The sequence below is a fragment of the Nelumbo nucifera genome, chromosome 7 (genome assembly GCF_055504915.1).
Source record: "Nelumbo nucifera cultivar China Antique chromosome 7, China Antique-T2T, whole genome shotgun sequence".
Taxonomy (NCBI): Eukaryota; Viridiplantae; Streptophyta; class Magnoliopsida; order Proteales; family Nelumbonaceae; genus Nelumbo; species Nelumbo nucifera.
This window is the reverse complement of record NC_142655.1, coordinates 33,377,375-33,394,782: the sequence shown is the minus strand read 5'-3', so window position 1 is coordinate 33,394,782 and position 17,408 is coordinate 33,377,375. Positions and strand designations below refer to the sequence as shown.

The following is a 17,408-nucleotide window of genomic DNA, read 5'->3' as shown; positions in this document are numbered from 1 at the left end:
ACCCTTGGAGGGACTAGGTTACCCCACACTCCTTTTATCTGGTCTAAACCCATTCCTTCTCTTACTAGTGCCTTGTAGAATGACTTAACAGTGAATCTACCTCCTACATTCTTTCCACCATAAACCATCTTTTGTAGATCTAGTATTTCTGGTTCCTTCTAATTTTTCCAAAAGCATAATGCACTCTTCCACTTCTTGGTCCAGAAAAGGCCTTATGAATTTCAGATTCCAGATCAGTTGCTCCCCTCTCCACTCATAACACTAGTCTATTGAAACTTGTTGGTTTGTCAACTTGTATAATCTTGGGAAAACCTCACTTAGCTTCCCTATCCCAAGCCACTCATCTTCCCTAAACCCTCACCCTAGAGCCATCCCCCACTTTAAACTTGACTAGACTTCTGAACTCTTGATTGAATCTAATGGTTCCTTTCCAAACACTCACCCCATAAGAACTTCTTGATTCCCTTGATTCCCACCCAAATCTGACCACGCCATATTTTCCAACCACCACCCTCCATAAAGCCTCCCTCTCTGTCCCTTGCCCAAATCTCCACAACCATTTCCCTTCTCAGCTCCAAACCTCCCCCCCTCCTAGAAGTGCTTTGTTTATTAATTTTATTGCTAGAATGTTCTCATGCTTATTTCTTTATTCAAGAACGCTTTCTTGGTTTCTAGAACATTCATGCATTAATTTTGTTATAGTGTTGAAATATTCAACACTTATATTTAGTTAGTAAAATGGGCCAAAATGACCTGGGTTTGGCCGGTCTTGTCTAGTGATTTAAAAGGCGCGCCTAGGCGCACAGGCAAGGCACATTTTAGGGTAGGTGCCTCGCTCAGGTCCTAGGTGCATGCCTGGTACACCTTGTGCCTTAGTCCAGTCGTGCACCTTTTGAATGGGCTCGTAGAATTAGGAATGTAATATGTCATTTGAATATGCTTTACATATTATATTTATGTATTTTAATTTTAGATAATAGGTTTTTTAAAACATTTATTTTAAAACTTATGTTTATATTTTTATTAATATTATGTTTTATAATTTTTTTATTTTTTTTTGAATATTTTGCATTTTTTTTTAATTTTTAGCTTTTTTTTTAATTGTGCGCGCCTTGCCTCAAAAAGGCATGTGCCTCGTCTTTCGCCTTGCGCTTTTAAAACACTGGTCTTGTCATAGTTGTTAACACGCAATGCTACATAAGTCGATCCCCTTACACCAAGAGTTGGAATATAAAGGACTAGTAACATTGTGGGTAGATGTAAGTACTTGATTTAGCAAGAAAGAGGATGCAAGGAGATTATTTCTCAACCGAGCCATAGCTCAATTAAGGATTTCTACCCCATAAGCTGTAATGTCTAGAAGAGATCCCGATGAGACGGAACTAGTGGTCTGGCCCATCAAAGGGGTAACTGTGGAGGAGGTGCTCTTCTGATTTTCTGCATTGTTACTCATGATTATATTTCCACTCGCCATCTGACTCTTCTGAGGCTTTTTATCTTTCCTTAAAGCATCTGGTTTCAAATGAGGATAAAGAATTCAACATGTCTCTTTTGTATGTCTCTCACCCCCATAATGTGTGCACTTAAGATGCTTCTTGTCAGAACCCCCCCCCCCCACTTTTGTCTATAGGAAACCACAAAGTTGAATGCTTAGCAAGATAGGTATCCACTTGTACCTCCTTCCTCTTACTTCCTCATTTTGTACAAGATAATAAACATGTTGCGAATCTAGAAATTCATCCCATCCCAATATTTGAGACCTTATACCTTCATATTAGGTCCAAGCTAGCTAAGAACTTAAAAGCTCTACCTTCCTCTATTTGTTTGTACTTCTCCTTGTCCTTTGTATTTTCCTAGTCAATCACAAGATGATGGTCCAACTCCTCCCACAACCCCTCCAAAGTAGCAAAGTAAGTTGCTACAAACATATCCCATTGTTTTAAGGCAACAATATCTTGTGTTAAATCTGTAAATTCTTGTATTGTTCTTTTGTTGTCCATAGGTCTTAGATACTTTTTCCCAGATCATGAAGGGTGTGGGAAAGTGTTGAACAATCGTTGCAACCCTCGGAGTCATTGAAGCAAGTAACCAAGACATAACAATTACATTTTCCCTACACCAAGTTGAGTATTCAGCATCTTCCTCCTTAGGTTCTTCCTTATTTCCATTGATATAGCCCAAAAGATCCCATGAGGTAATGAACAACTTGACAAAAACTGACTGTTCTATAAAATTGTACTCATCCAACAACACACTAGTGATTTGTAGGCTGTACAGGTTAGGATTATCAAGGTTTGAGGCTCTCCCAACAGTTCGGTTGTCCTTAGAAGACACTTCTCTAGAGATTGTCGACATGGTTCCCCCCTAACAATAACACTACAACTTCTGTCACCAAAAAATAGGTTAATACCCTACTGAAAACTGAGGCCGAACTAGCAATGGTACCCTGTTGGACACTACTGTCAACTAACACAAAATAGAATAACAAATCAAGAAGAAAATAAGAAGAGGAAATAGAGAAAACACCACAATTTAACGTGGTTTGGCTCAGTAGCCTACATCCATGGGAAGAGAGGGAAAAATATCCACTATGAGAACAAGAAATACATGGCTGATCTCTTTATAGACTCACAACAAAATATCTACTCTCACTCAACCCTAATCCCACACAACCAATGGCTTAAATAAGCAAAAGGCCAAATTATTCTAGAATTTACACAAGCCCCTCTTTCTCTCATAAATACATACAAGTCCCCAAAATTTATCAGCATTACAAATATACATCTGTAACCTCCAAAAACCCAAATACAATATATCTCTTGACACCCTCCCTCAAACTCAAGGTGGAGAAACCAGCTTGAGTTTGCAATAAAGCAACCTCCATGATAGAAGGTGTATTGTTGAAGCAACAACCATGAAACTTGAGATGTTGAAGGGGCCTCTTAGAAACCAAAGTTGGATGTCAGAAATCTGAATGAAGTGTTGGAAAGCTAGTAGAGCCAAGTCATGATCTAGTAATCACTAAAGTGAAGTTGGCCAATGGAAAGCCAACACATATCATGCCAAAGAATCAAATTAAGCATCATAAGGCCAATTACAATCTCCAAACTGAAGAACCAACCATGTCAAAAAACAAGATCATCAGAAATGCCAACAAAATTACCAAAACAAAGTTGGCTAGTGGAAAACCAACTATGAACTCCATAAACCAAATTGAGGAATCGGAGTTGGCCAATCGAAAAGCCTACTAAATAAAGTGAATCAAGATCCCATGTCACTGAAAGAGATCAAATCTCTAAGGATTTCTTCAACAATAACTCAAAATTGATGAACATAATAAAGGATCATTGCTAAAACATTTTGTCAAACATCTTCCATGCAAAACACTTATGAGGTAAACAAACCAGATATTGACCAATGATAATAGATCCATCATTCACCAAAACAGTCCAAATATCAAACCAAGCCACAAACAACTTCAGCAATCAACAACTTAAAGTTGACAGTCTAAAAAAGACAAGGTTCTCAGACATACTGAACAAAGGAATGGATCAAAACCCTAGCAAATCAACTCCAGATCTCACCAAATTTCTAGGGCTACAAGAACAGCATAAGGCGACACGAAATCTAATATCTCAAAGTGAATAGAGCAATAGTTTGAGAGAACTTTGAAAAACTGACCTGATAGGTATCCCAGTCCAGAAAATCCAGATTTCTTGTTTTGAACAGAACAATCCAAGAAAGGGAATATAGTAGTCTGAAATAGTTGTGAAATATACCCAACTTGATGCTGAATAAGAATGAATGAAGTCTGAGATCAAAGCCAAATAAAATGAACCTCGCGTGAATAGTAACCGTGAACAGTAACTTGATTGTCGGTCTTCCTTTGTTCACCAAACTAATTCCCACACTAAACCTGCTCTGATACCATGTCAACTAACAAAAAACAGAATAACAAATCAAGAAGAAAATAAGAAGAGGAAATAGTGAAAACACCAAGATTTAGTGTGGTTTGGCTCAATAACCTACATCCACGGGGAGAAAGGGAAAATATCAACTATGAGAACAAGAAATACATGGTTGACCTCTCTATAGACTCACAACAAAATATCCACTCCCACTCAACCCTAATCCCACACAAGTAATGGCTTAAATAAGCAAAACACCAAATTATACAAGAATTTCACACAAGCCCCTCTTTCTCCCATAAAAACATGCAAGTCCCCAAAATTTATTAGCATTACAAATATACACCTGTAACCTCCAAAAACCCAAATACAATTTATCTCTTGACAACTACAACAACAGATGTACGGTTATGGAACCACTTTCAGCCTCTCTGCACCTTCCAGATACTGGAGAAACCTTTCTACTGCAACCGAAACTATCCTCCAGGCCTAATCTAGGACTGTCCACTCAGTCCTCCTAGATATGTTCTAAACAGATCTCTATAGTAGTTGAATGGCTACTGGGTGTGAACAAGCTCTAGTAGGGCATACACTAGGCTGGAAAAACTCCTCTTTGGTCCCTACACCCAAAAAGAAACCCTAGATACAGACCTCTTTGTGTGCTACACTCAGGCCTAGGGCTTCTTCACAGGTACCCAGAAAAATAAAAATAAGATAGAAGAGAAAATAAAAGGAGAAAAAGGTTGAAACAATCAGCAATTAGATCAATTAGTGCTCTGATACCATGTTTGCTGACCTGCAAGAGTAGAAGAGAAGGAAGAGGAGAGAAAACAGCATAGAAGAGAGAATGAATGAGCAGCTCAAGTGTTCTCAGCCGGCCCTAAAGCGAACTTTATATTAAGAGGCCAATAATACATGAAAGGACCAAGTATGCCCCTGATTAGTGGAGGGGCACATATGCTAAACAAATAAAAAACAGCTAATCTGAGTTCAATAACTTCAGGCCCAACATAACAGTAAAATAAACAACATAAACATAAGAGTTGGCCCACACGCTTAATCACCCATTACAACAGGGAAAAGACCCTAGAAAAGGAAAACAAAATTCTTTTACGTATTTATCTTCTTTATTGAGTAATAAGAGCTGGCTTATCTCCTATATCATCCAATAAGTCCAGTCAAAAGAATCTCCTTCAAAAAACATCCCTGAAAAAGATTCAAGAAGACATATTATGGCCTGGATTCCTTCACTAGCATAACCACAGCATGAAAAGGAAAAGACACTGCAAGCAATTATGAAAACCTAAAGGTCATGACCAAAAAGACACATTTTAAAGAACAATATTATATTGAACCTGACAATGAATCCCATTATACAAGCACTGCACTTCCCCATACTAAAAATTTAACACAGCTTTTGTCTTGTCTGCTTCTTGGTTGGGGAGGAGGGATTAATTCCATTCTACAAACACTGCATTACAACACCCATAGCTAGAAGGGAATTTAATAACGAATATGACACTATACAGAATGGAATGGTGAAACAGGATTCATGTAGCTGACCCCATATAATTGCGAAATCACAACCATTCCATCTACACTTCAAAAATTCTATTTATTCATAAGTCACCTTTAAAATTAACATCAACCTATAAGGTCATGATACATGTTAGAGTTGACAGTCATAAGGCTAGTTTGGTCTTTTTGCTATGTAATTAGAAATAAGCTGTCAGTTTTGTCTTTGTTTAAGTTATGCATCCCATACTCAATGAGGGACAAAATAGTTTTTGTATTCAAGACACATGACATATAAATAAAAGGAGAGCTGACTGAGAGAGTGGTTCTTTTTCTCTAGCCAAGCTCTCTATTTTCTTCCTCTTCTCCTCCTCTCTTTCTTCTTCCTTTTTTCCTCTCTGCATCACCATATCAGTTCTGAACTTTTGTGATATCTCATCAACTAGTTTGAAGATCAACAAGGGACTGTTCCTTTTAGGAGGTAATCATAACTCCAGTAGTTGTTGTGGTGCTTGTCTCGGTGGTATGTTAGAAACCCTCTACTCGATGACTCTAAGAGAGCTGGTTTGTGGACAGGTGTGAACAGGACTTCATAACCGGTTGGTGCAGTGATTTAAAAGGCACACCTAGGCGCACAAGCAAGGCACATTTTAGGGTATGTGCCTTGCCTAGGTCCTAGATGCAGCCCTTTCAAAAGGCACATGCCAGGTGCACCTAGGCGTGTGCCTGATGTGCCTTGTGCCACAGCCCAGGCATGCGCCTTTTTAAAACTTTACACTGTTTTGCTTTTTTTTTAACCTAGCAGCTAGCATAGTTGTCAAGGCGATGCCTAGGTGACAAGGCGCCCTTAGAAGCTCGCTCGCCCAGTCACCAAGCAGTTTTGTATACTGTCTTATAAAATACTTTTGTATTGTTACTCTTTTGAGATTATCATTATAAAATAAACATTATTAAACAAAAATATTCATTTTTGTATTTATAAACTAATTTCTTTTTATTATTTTCTTATTTGTCAGGGTTTAATCAACAGAAACGTCGCTAGCTTCTGTATTGAACCCTCAAAGACTTCAGAATCTAAACCGATAAGTAAGGGAAAAACGTAAAATTTTGTCTAATCAACACATTTCTTCCCCCATACTTCTTCTTCCACCTTTTCTTTTCTTCTTTTCCTATAACAAAAACAGGGATTCAGTCCCCATTTTTTTTTATTTTCTTTCTTCTTTTTCTTTTCATAAATATGTTGATTTTCTAGACTTAAACAGGAAGTTTATTATGGATAGTTATTAAGGAAAGATGATTATGGAACCTAGGGAACTACCCTAGGATATGTATTTTTTTAATTAAAAAAATCCATCTCCTAGGCGACGAGGCAACAAGGTGCCCCCCTGTCACCTACCCTCGCCTTGGGACCTTGAAAACTATGGCAGCTAGGCCGGGGGGCTTGCCTCGAAGGGCTTGGTACAAATGCAGCCCTTTCATTTTTTAGCTTTTTTTTTTTTTTGTAATTGTGCGCTTTGCTTCAAAAAGGTGCACACCTCACCTTGCACCTCAAGCACAAATTGCCCCCTTGCACTTTTTTTGTGCCTTGCGTTTTTAAAACACAGGGTTGGTGGCATTGTGTCCCCCCCCCATTATTTAGAGTGGATTTCAATTGCTTAGCAATGTTGGTTAGCAAGTATGTTTAGGGACTGATTTTTCCTTTCATATTGTTGTCTGAATGTGTGTAATAGCAATGAGTTTTTAGTGCTGAAACCTGAGGTAGTGTTTCAGCAACAATTAATTACTTGTGGTGTGGTGTGTGGTGTAGTGAGTGCTGAATAGTGAAGGGTGGTATTGGTGATTGAAGTTTTCCCTCTTTTTTTAACCAATGGCAACAATTGGAGAGTGTAGTGATAATAAATCAGGTGTTATGATCTCCCCCGATTACCTAAATGTACAAATGACATCCATCAAATTAAATGGTGAGAATTATGTGCAATGGGCCAAGTCTATGGAAGTCTTTTCAGAGCCAAGAAGAAGGTAAAACATGTGAAGGAGGAAAAACCCTCAACTGAATCTCAGGAGTACAGTGAGTGGGAACAAGAGGATGCATAGATTATGACTTGGTTGTGGAATAGCATGGAGACAAAGATTAGTGTGAACTTTATGTTTTCGATACAACCAAGGAGATTTGAGACCATGCTAAGAAACCTTCAGAATACTTCAATCTGTAGTAGAAAAATAAGAGCCTAGAGGAGTATTATGCTAGTATGAGAAACCTTCAGAATGAGATTAATGTGTATCATCCCTTGACTTAAAATATTAAAATTCAGCAACAACAACGTGAACATCTTGATGTGACAAGGTTTTTAGTAGATTGAAATCTATATATGAAACGATTAGAGCACAAGTACTAGGTAGATTTGCTCTTCCCTCTCTTGAAGAGGTGTTTGCCCGACTTCAAAGAATTCTATCGGATCTTTATAGAATTCTACCCTCTCTGACAGGTTTATTATTGTAGTGGCAAGAGGGTGAGGTCATGTAAATAGAGGTGGTGGAGGTGGACATGAATCCAAGGAAGCCAAGGTGGTCCTATGATTAAATGTATAAGTGAACAAGGTGGAGGTTGATATTTAGGGGGAGATCGTGGTCAAGGATAGAGTTATGGTCCTAGGAAGTGCACATATTGTGGGCTAAAGGGGCATACTATCGACTTTTGTTATGATTTGCATGGCCCACCCAATACATGGACTAATCATGCTATGACAAGTGGTGGTGGTGTAATTAGTGAGAGCCAATAAGCTGATCAGACACCTTCCACGTCTACATGTGCTTCTGGGAAGGAAATGGTGAGTGTCCCATGTGATGAGTATGAAAAGTTTCTTCAAGCTTCCTCTCAGCAAAACACGGCTACCCTTGCTCACTCAGGTATGGATTGTTTGGCATCCAAGCCTTCACATTGGATTATTGATTCTAGAGCCTTTGATAATATGATTGGGACTCTATACCTGTTTTCTTCTCTTTCTCAGTCTTCCACATCCCAAACAATTATCCTAACTAATGGTTGGTTCTACCTCTCCTATTTGTAGTGATGGTAATGTTGACCTTACATCTTTATCTCTATCCGTTATTTTATATGTACCCAAATTCCCATTTAACCTCATGTCTAGTAGTAGATTGACTAAGTCTCTTAATTGTTCTATTACCTTTTATCCCTCTTCTTATGTTTTTCAGGATCTCAAGATGAGGATGAAGATTGGTGGAGGGCATGAAGCTGGTGGATTGTAATATTTTGATGGTGGTGGTCCAAAAGTAGCACTCTAGTCTTCCCTCACTCCCCTCCAATGGCAGTGTAGGCTTGGTCATACATATCTCAAGACACTTAATTTACTTCTTCCATCATTGAGTCATCTTTTTTCTTTGGACTGTGAGTTGTGTTAGTATAGGAAACAGCATAAAGTTTCCTTTAGTCCTAGGGTTGATAGTTGGGTTTTGAGTCCTTTTTCTTTAGTTCATTCAAGTGTTTGGGGTCCAAATAAAACTGTGCATTATAATGATTACAAGTATTTTGTAACTTTTGTCGATGACTATTCAAGGATGACATGGCTTTACCTTATAAAAGTCAGAAGTTAATTGTTCTCTATTTTCTAAAAGTTTTATGCTGAAATTCAGACTTAATTTGGCATTCATATTAAAATTCTTGGTTCTGATAACGCAAAAGAATATTGTTCGAATATTTAGAGAAACACAGTGTAATTCATCAAACTTCTTGTACTTACCGCAACAGAATGACCTGGTTGAATGAAAGAACTGACATTCACTTGAAATTGCTTGGTCCATTATGCACAATATGAATGTTCCTGTTATGTAGGAGAGAAGAAGAGAGGAAGAGAGGAGAGAGAGAAGAAGAGAGAAGAGAGATCTGAGAGCCAAAAGTCCTACTGGTGGCGCTAGCTTTTTTGTATATATACTAGGGAGACAGGATATAAAAAATAAAACAAGAAATTTACAATAGTACCCCTACGGTACTAAGAGAATTAACAACTTTTAACACTCCCCCTCAAGTTGGGACATAAATGTCAATCATGCCCAACTTGTCACAAAAATCATGATGTCATGAATGGTATAACCCTTTTGTAAAGATGTCTGCAAGTTGATCTTCAAAGCTAACATAAGGAGTACACACTTCCCCTATGACGACCTTCTCTAATAAAGTGTTTGTCGACTTTGATGTGTTTAGTTCTATCATGCAGCACTGGATTAGCAACAATATTTATGGTTGCTTTGTTATCACAAAATAGGGTCATAGGTCCGTCAACTGGAAAACCCAACTCAATCAACAAATATTTTAGCCACATAATTTCAGCCACTCCATGAGACATTGCCCGATATCCAGCTTCAGCACTAGATCTAGCTACCACATTTTGCCTTTTGCTTCTCCAGGTAACTAGATTACCTCCTATAAAGGTACAGTAGCCACTAGTTGACTTTCTGTCATTCAGAGATCCTACTCAATCTACATCAATATACACTTCAACTTTCAAATGTCCATGCTTTTGAAACAACAAGCTTGCACTTGGGAACTTCTTAAGATATCTAAGAACTCTTTATACTACTTCAAGATGGGTAGTCTTAGGGGCATGCATGAACTGTCTAAGAACGCCCACTACATAAGCTATGTCTGGTCGAGTCATAGAAAGATATAACAATCTTCCTACAAGTCTTTGAAACTGTTTCACATCCTTGATGGGTTCACCTTGATAGTCACCTAGTTTGTGGTTAGGATCATTAGGGGAATCAACTGGCTTCACTCCCAATTTTCCTGTATTCTGGAGTAGATCTAGGACATACTTTCTTTGGAAAATGAAGATATTCTTTTGTGAGTGGGCCACTTCAATCCCAAGGAAGTACCTTAAAGGACCTAGATCCTTCACTTCAAACTGGGTAGCAAGAAAATTCTTCAACTTCTGAATTTCATCATTTCAATCACCAATGATAACTATATCATCAACATATACTATCAGTGCTGCAATTTTTCCTTCCCCTCTTTTCACAAACAATGTGTGATCAGATTGACACTGCTTGTATCCTCTTTGTTGTACTGCTACATGGAACCTACTTGACCAAGCTCTTGGTGATTGTTTCAGCCCATATAATGATTTCTTTAACCTGCACACTTTTTGTTCATTACCTTGAGCCCGAAAACCAAGGGGTTGTACCATGTATACTTCCTCTTCAAGGTCACCATTCAGAAAGGCATTCTTGATGTCAAGCTGATGAAGATCCCAGTCAAAATTAGCAACTAGGGAGAAAAGGACTCTAATGGAGTTCAACTTAGCAACGGGTGCAAAAGTTTCTGCATAATCTATTCCATACACTTGTGTAAACCCCTTTGCCACTAAACGACCTTTATACCGCTCCACGGTGCCATCAGCCTTGTGTTTAATTGTGAAAACCCATTTACATCCAATTGGATCCTTCCCCTCAGGAAGATTTACTAGTTCGCCATGTGTCATTTTTATGTAACGCATTAATTTCTTCCTTCATAGCATCTTTCCATTCAGGTACCGAAAGAGCTTCTGCCACATTCTTAGGGATAGGAGCACTGTCAATGGAAGAGATAAAGGCCTGAAAGGAGGGTGAAATGTTTTCATAGGAAACAAAGTGGGAAATGGGGTGTTTAGTGGTGCAAGATCTAACACCTTTCCGGTGAGTAATAGGAAGGTCAAGGTCATTAGCAACAAAAGTATCAATAGCAATGGGGTCAGGAACATCAACAAGAACCAAGGTACCTAGATTGGTATGATCCGCCCCTGGAGAGTCTGATGGCATTGGTGGTACAGCTTCTAGGTGCTCCACAGCTCTTGAACATGGTTGGCCTTTGTGATGATGAAAGAAGACACAAAAGGGAGGAGGATCAGGAAAATGAGGGAGTTGAACCAGTTTCTCCTCATTCCTACACTCCCCCTGAGGAGAAATAGGGAAAAAGGCTCACTCTCAAAGAAGGAGACATCCATAGAAACATAAAATTTCTGAGAAACAGGATCAAAACACAAGTATCCCTTCTCAGTGAAAGAGTACCCCAAGAAGATGCAAGGAATAGCACGAGGATCTAATTTTTCACGAGTGGGTGATAGATTTTGAACAAAACAACGACAACCAAACACGAGAAGGAATAGAAAGGAGAGCCATAGGAAAAAGAAGTTGATGTGAGGCTTTGCACTCTAACCAACGAGAGGGCATACAGTGATGAGATAGGTAATGAGTACACCACAATTTGTCTTTGTCATCCACCTTTTTATGAAAAATCCCCCTTCTTAAAGGTATTTCCCCCACTTGTAGTAACACTCCATTTTGCTGCCAACATAACTGCAGCCCCTCCAAAATTGTTCATCAAATTTCTTCTACTTTCTTCTTATTGTACTAGAGCATAAACTTCCTGGACGGATGGAAGACCCTTGCTACCTAGGATCTGGACTCTGATAGATTCATATGCAGGATTCAAGCCATGTAGGAAAGCAAAATCTCTTTGCTGGGAAACAAGTTTTTTGTACAATTTTGCATCTTCATCACACTTCCAGTCCACACTCTAATAATGATCTAATTCCTTCTAGACAGAGGTCAAGTCTGAATAGTACACAGATAGGCACCTCTCCCCCTGTTTACAAGTGGACGATTCTGCCTGAAACTGGTAAATTTTTGCATAGTGACACAGTTCAGAATATGTTGATTTTGCTTGTTCCTAAATCTCATTTGCCGTTTCAACCCACATAAAATTCCATCTTATTTGAGGTTGCATAGACACTAAAAGACAGGACATGACCATGCTGTTTTCCTGGTTCCATCTGTCATATTCAACATTCCTAGAATTGGGTTATTTGATTCTCCCATTTATATAACCTATCTTTCCCCTTGCAAGAATGTACAACTTGGTCCCTCTTGACCACTCTAAATAATTTAAGCCATCGAGAGTAATAACAGCCATGGGAAAGGATAGGTCCACACCCCCACTCATTCCATGCTGCATTGAGGAAACACTGGATGTAGCAGAATCTTCACCGCTCATGATTACAGATTCAAAAAAACTCTTGAAGTGGGCACAAAACCTTAAAAAAAAAGGTCTAACACCAAGGGAGAAAGGAACCCCCTTTTTTCTTCGGAAACACAACTCTTTTCTGTCAAACACAGGTGCTGTTACAGCACTCATCCCTTGACCTACAGAAGCAAACTAGTTGCTGTCACAGTGCATACAGGTCATCTCTTGACCTACGCATCAACAGAGATGATGGTATAGCAAGTACAAGTCACTCTCTGACCTTCAATTCACCATAAAAGCTGCTATCATAGCACACAAAAGGTCCTTTTTTTTTATGAATAACTGATTACTTTATTGAATTTAAAAGAAAGTGTACAAGAGAAAGTGAGAGAGAGAGACAAACTCTCTTAGCACACAAAAGGTCTTCACAACCTACAGTTTATACAGGGGTCAGCCGACCTCACAAATAAGGAAAGAAAGAGGTACTGATCACCTCACATCCAACCAGCAGACCTAGTACAGGTTCTGCCCTGGCGCACGACCAAGAAAAAAAAGAGAGAGGTTACTTCAGTGTGTAAGAAAAACTTGATCTTCAATCAGCCAAACAGTAGATGAGGGCGGCAGATCTTGAAATCTGGTGCAAAGGAAACTGTTTGCTCGATTTCTCCTTTCAGATCTAATAGTCCCGCTCTGGTACCATGTTATGCAGGAGAGAAGAGAGAGAAGAAGAGAGATCTGAGAGCCAAAAGTCTTGCTGGCGGCACCAACTTTTTTGTATATATACTAGAGCGACAAGATATAAAAAATAAAAGAAATTTACAATAGTACCCCTGTGGTACTATACTTAGAGAATTAATAGCTTTTAACAGTTCCCAAGCGCTTTTGGAGTGATGTTGTACTTACACCATGTTTCTTCATCAATCGGATGCCCATGTCTATCCTTGGAAGTCATTCACCTTTCTTAGTCTTGTTTCCTACTTTATCTCCTTTTCCCCTTGTAGAGAACACCGATGTGGGCCCCACTGCAGTGGTCCCCACTGTGTTCGTAGGACAGCATGTGTAGTTATTTGTTTCAGTTATAGTAGTGTCAGTTTGAGTCAGTTTGTTAATTCAGTTGTTATTTATTTCAGCTTTTATTTACTTTATTTATTATGTAAGTACTAAGGGTAGATGTGTCATTTCCATTATGTACTAAACATAACCTATAAATAATAAGAAAGTGGCGGCGGCAGATCTGTTAGAATCTGTCCCTCCTTTCAACCACTTGTGTTCTCCTGTTTTTCTTCTATTCTCTCTCCTTTCTCTCACTTTTCTTCTGTTTTGTAAACCTAAAGCCTATTAGGATTCAAGACTGATTACAGTCTTGATCTTCTACTTGGTATCAGAGCCTATCTAGGGCTTCTCATGTGTGTCTAGTCCAGCGGACCACATGAGGACTAGCTAGGGCTGGAAGCTTTGAAGAAGTATCCGGTGGCTGAATCTTGGAGATTACCAGGAGAGGTTCGCAGCAGTTGAAGACTTGCCGCGGCTTGCAGAGAGTTGGTAATCAGGAAGAAACAGCGAAGGTTAGGGTTCAGGTAACCCTAGAAGACAGTAAACCAAAGTACATAAGTAAGTTTTTTTTATTGAGTTTCAGAGACTGCAATCAGTTGAGATAGGTTGGACCTATCTAGAAGGAGGGGCCAAACTGTGTTTAAGTTTGTTTCTAGGGTTTGACTTGCCGAACTGTGTTTAAGTTTGTTTCTAGGGTTTGACTTGCCGAACTGTGTTTAAGTTTGTTTCTAGGGTTTGACTGTTGAGCCGAACCCCCCCTCTCAGAGGTGATTAGTTTTTAGGGTTTCATATTGCCCTACGACAAGTCCCACTTGTGCGGACTGCTTGGAGAGTGCAGCTGAGCACTTATTTCAGACCTACAGTTGAAACCCTAATTTTGCTCTCGCATCAGTGGGTCCCACAATAGTGATTTCAGAAAATAGCATCTCAGATTGATAGGCTGCCTGGTACTGTGCATGCCGATTGATTTCAGATCAGATTTGAGTTGATTCCTTGCATATACTGTGATAGGCGGTTGGTTTCAGATTGTGTTGGTTTCGGATCAGATTTCAGACCTGCTTGTTTGACTCTGTTTTCTGGTATAGTCGCTCTAACAGTTTGTAGCCACTAAATCTTGATCAAAGATGGAGTTTATGGGTCAGGGAGAAAGTAGTTTCGGAAACCACAGTTATGGTAGTGTATCTGAAACCGGGTTTCAGATTACAACTATGAGATTTGATGGGTCAAATTATTTGGAGTGGGCTCAATCAGCCATGATGGCTATTGGAGGAAGGGGAAAACTGGGTTACCTCTTGGGAAATGTGGAAGAACCTTCCAAGGAGGACCCAACATACACCAAGTGGGTTCAAGAGAACTATTTGGTTATGGCATGGCTGTGTAATTCATGCAGCCACATATCAGCCGAAATCACTTGTGGGCAAAGACAGCCAAAGAGATATGGGATGTTGTGAAAGAAACCTATTCCCAACCCCTTAATGTTACCAGAGCCTATGAACTGAAGTGTGAGGTGAACAACCTTAAACAAGGAGAGAAGCCAGTTTCTGTCTACTTCTCTACCTTGAAATCCTTGTGGCATGAGATTGACCATATAGAGACCCTTGAGTGGGAGAGTCCCAAAGATGCACAGACTCACAGAAAGCAAGTCGAGACAAATAGGGTATTTGAGTTTCTGGCTGGTTTGAATTCAGATTATGACATTGTGCGACAACAGATATTGACAAGAAATAGTGTGACCCTTTCTCAAGCATACTCCCTGGTGCATAGTGAAGAGACCAGGAGGAAAGTCATGATGCAGCCTCAGCCCTCTTTCCCAGCCTTGACAGCTATTAAACCTAAGCCAGGGGGTGACTCAGAAAGGGACCAGAAGAAGGAAGATAATCGAGATCTGGTATGTGAACATTGCAAGAAACCCAAGCACACAAAAGATACTTGTTGGAAGCTACATCCTCACTTGGTCCCAGCAAAACTAAGAAATAAGAAGGGTAATGCTCATGTGGCCGTGAACACTGATTCAGCATCCTCATCAGGCACATCCCTAGAGACTTTAGCTACTGTTCGGGATGCCCTCATACAGTTGGAAAAGGAAGTTGGGAGTTCAGCTCAGCCATCTCAGTCACCATCAGCTCCTGCCACATCTGCATTTGCACATTCAGGTACTCGAGCCTCAGCTTACCATGCTTCAGCTCCAGGTAATACTGACCACTGCTGGGTAATAGATTCAGGTGCATCTGACCATATGACTAGCTTGCCATCTTTGTTCACTTCTTATCACTTGTCCTCTGGCCGAGATAGAGTATCCATTGCTAATGGCTCTCTTGTTCCCATTTCGGGCAAGGGGGACATTAAGCTATCGGATACTATCTCTTTATCTTCTGTCTTGCATGTTCCTAAGCTTGATACTAACCTGCTTTCAGTTAGTAGTATTACCAAACACATGAACTATTCAGTAACCTTTTTCCCTGACCGATGTGCTTTTTAGGATTTGGAGACAAGGAAGGTGATTGGGACTGGCCGTGAGACGAACGGGATCTATCTGCTTGGAGAGAATTCTCGTCGGGAGGAGTCAGTGGATAAGAAGTCTTTTGTTTCCTAGTCTATGAGTTCGGTTATGCTTTGGCATAACCGATTAGGTCATTTGTCTTTTAAGTCTTTGAAGAGTTTGTTTCCTGCTTTATTTGAGTCTGTTGAGTTATCAAAGTTGAGGTGTGAGTTTGCCAAACATTGTAGAACCTCTTATTCTTTAAGTAATAAAAGGAGTAATTCCTCTTTTGATATTGTGCATACTGATGTTTGGGGACCATATCATATCTCTTCTATGGGTGGGTACAGATATTTTCTACTGTTTGTTGATGACCATACCCGTTTTTTTTTTGTCTATCTTATGCGTTCTCGGGATGAGGTTCCTGCTCTGACCCAAAACTTCCATCCGATGGTTCTCACTCAGTTTGGGACCAAAATCAAAGTCCTTAGATCTGATAATGCAAAGGAATACTTTGCTCAACCATTGACCTCCTACCTTCTTAGCCATGGAGTTATTCACCAGAGCACTTGCCCTTATACACCACAGCAGAACGGCGTTGCCGAAAGGAAGAATAGGCATATCTTGGAGGTGGCTAGAAGCATTATCTTTACCTCCAATGTACCTATTCGCATTTGGGGTGATGCTATCCTCACGGCAGTTTATCTCATTAATCGAGTTCCTTCCCGGGTTCTTGATATGAGAACCCCCTTTTCCCTTCTATACCCAGACGAGGAGTTGTTCATTGTTCCCCTTAAAACCTTTGGTTGTACCTGTTTCGTTCAGCTTCTCAGGCCTCATCATTCCAAGTTTGAACCTAAGGCCTCCAAATGCGTTTTCCTTGGTTATGCACAAACTCAAAAGGGTTATTGCTGCTATGATCCGGTTTCAAGGAAACGGTTTGTCTCCATGGATGCCACCTTCTTTGAGGAGACACCCTATTATCCGAGGGTTTCTCCTCAGGGGGAGAGCAGTGAGAGTGGGGCTGTTTTGAGTTTCTTTCCTCAGGGGGAGAGCAGTGAGAGTGGAAGTGGGGCTGGTAGAAGTGGGGCTGTTCCTTTACCTATTCCACTGGATAATGAAGGCTGTAGTGGTGAGGGTGGTCAGAGAGAGCCGGAGTTGAGAGTATCACAGGTGATGCAAGCAGGTTGATCCTAGTCATCGGCAGTACCGACCAGCTCCAGTTCCTTTTGCGGCTCCAGATCCAGAGCCTACTGAGATACCTCTCACTGTTGCCACTTCCCCTCTTGTGGATGACCTTGATCTCCCTATTGCCATTCGCAAAGGGAAACGACACTGCACCACATCTACAGCTCACAGCATCTCACAGTTCTTATCCTATGATCGTCTGTCTCCATCTTACTGGTCCTATCTCACTTCCATTGCCGATGTTCCTATT

The 17,408-nt window shown here is 40.1% G+C and overlaps 1 protein-coding gene across 5 annotated transcripts in view; it reads right to left on the bottom strand.

Moving 5' to 3' along the window:
- Positions 1–17,408, bottom strand: part of LOC104598294 (CMP-sialic acid transporter 4-like) — a 91,602-nt gene that overhangs the window by 4,752 nt on the left and 69,442 nt on the right. For 2 of the 5 annotated variants that reach the window (XM_010260292.3, XM_088891017.1), the window contains one exon: positions 4,757–5,114. The exons of the other annotated variants lie outside the window; for them this stretch is intronic. The gene's annotated coding sequence lies outside the window, so the exon portion shown is untranslated. Of the gene's footprint in view, positions 1–4,756; positions 5,115–17,408 lie in introns of those variants that run through there. 5 annotated transcript variants of the gene reach the window in all.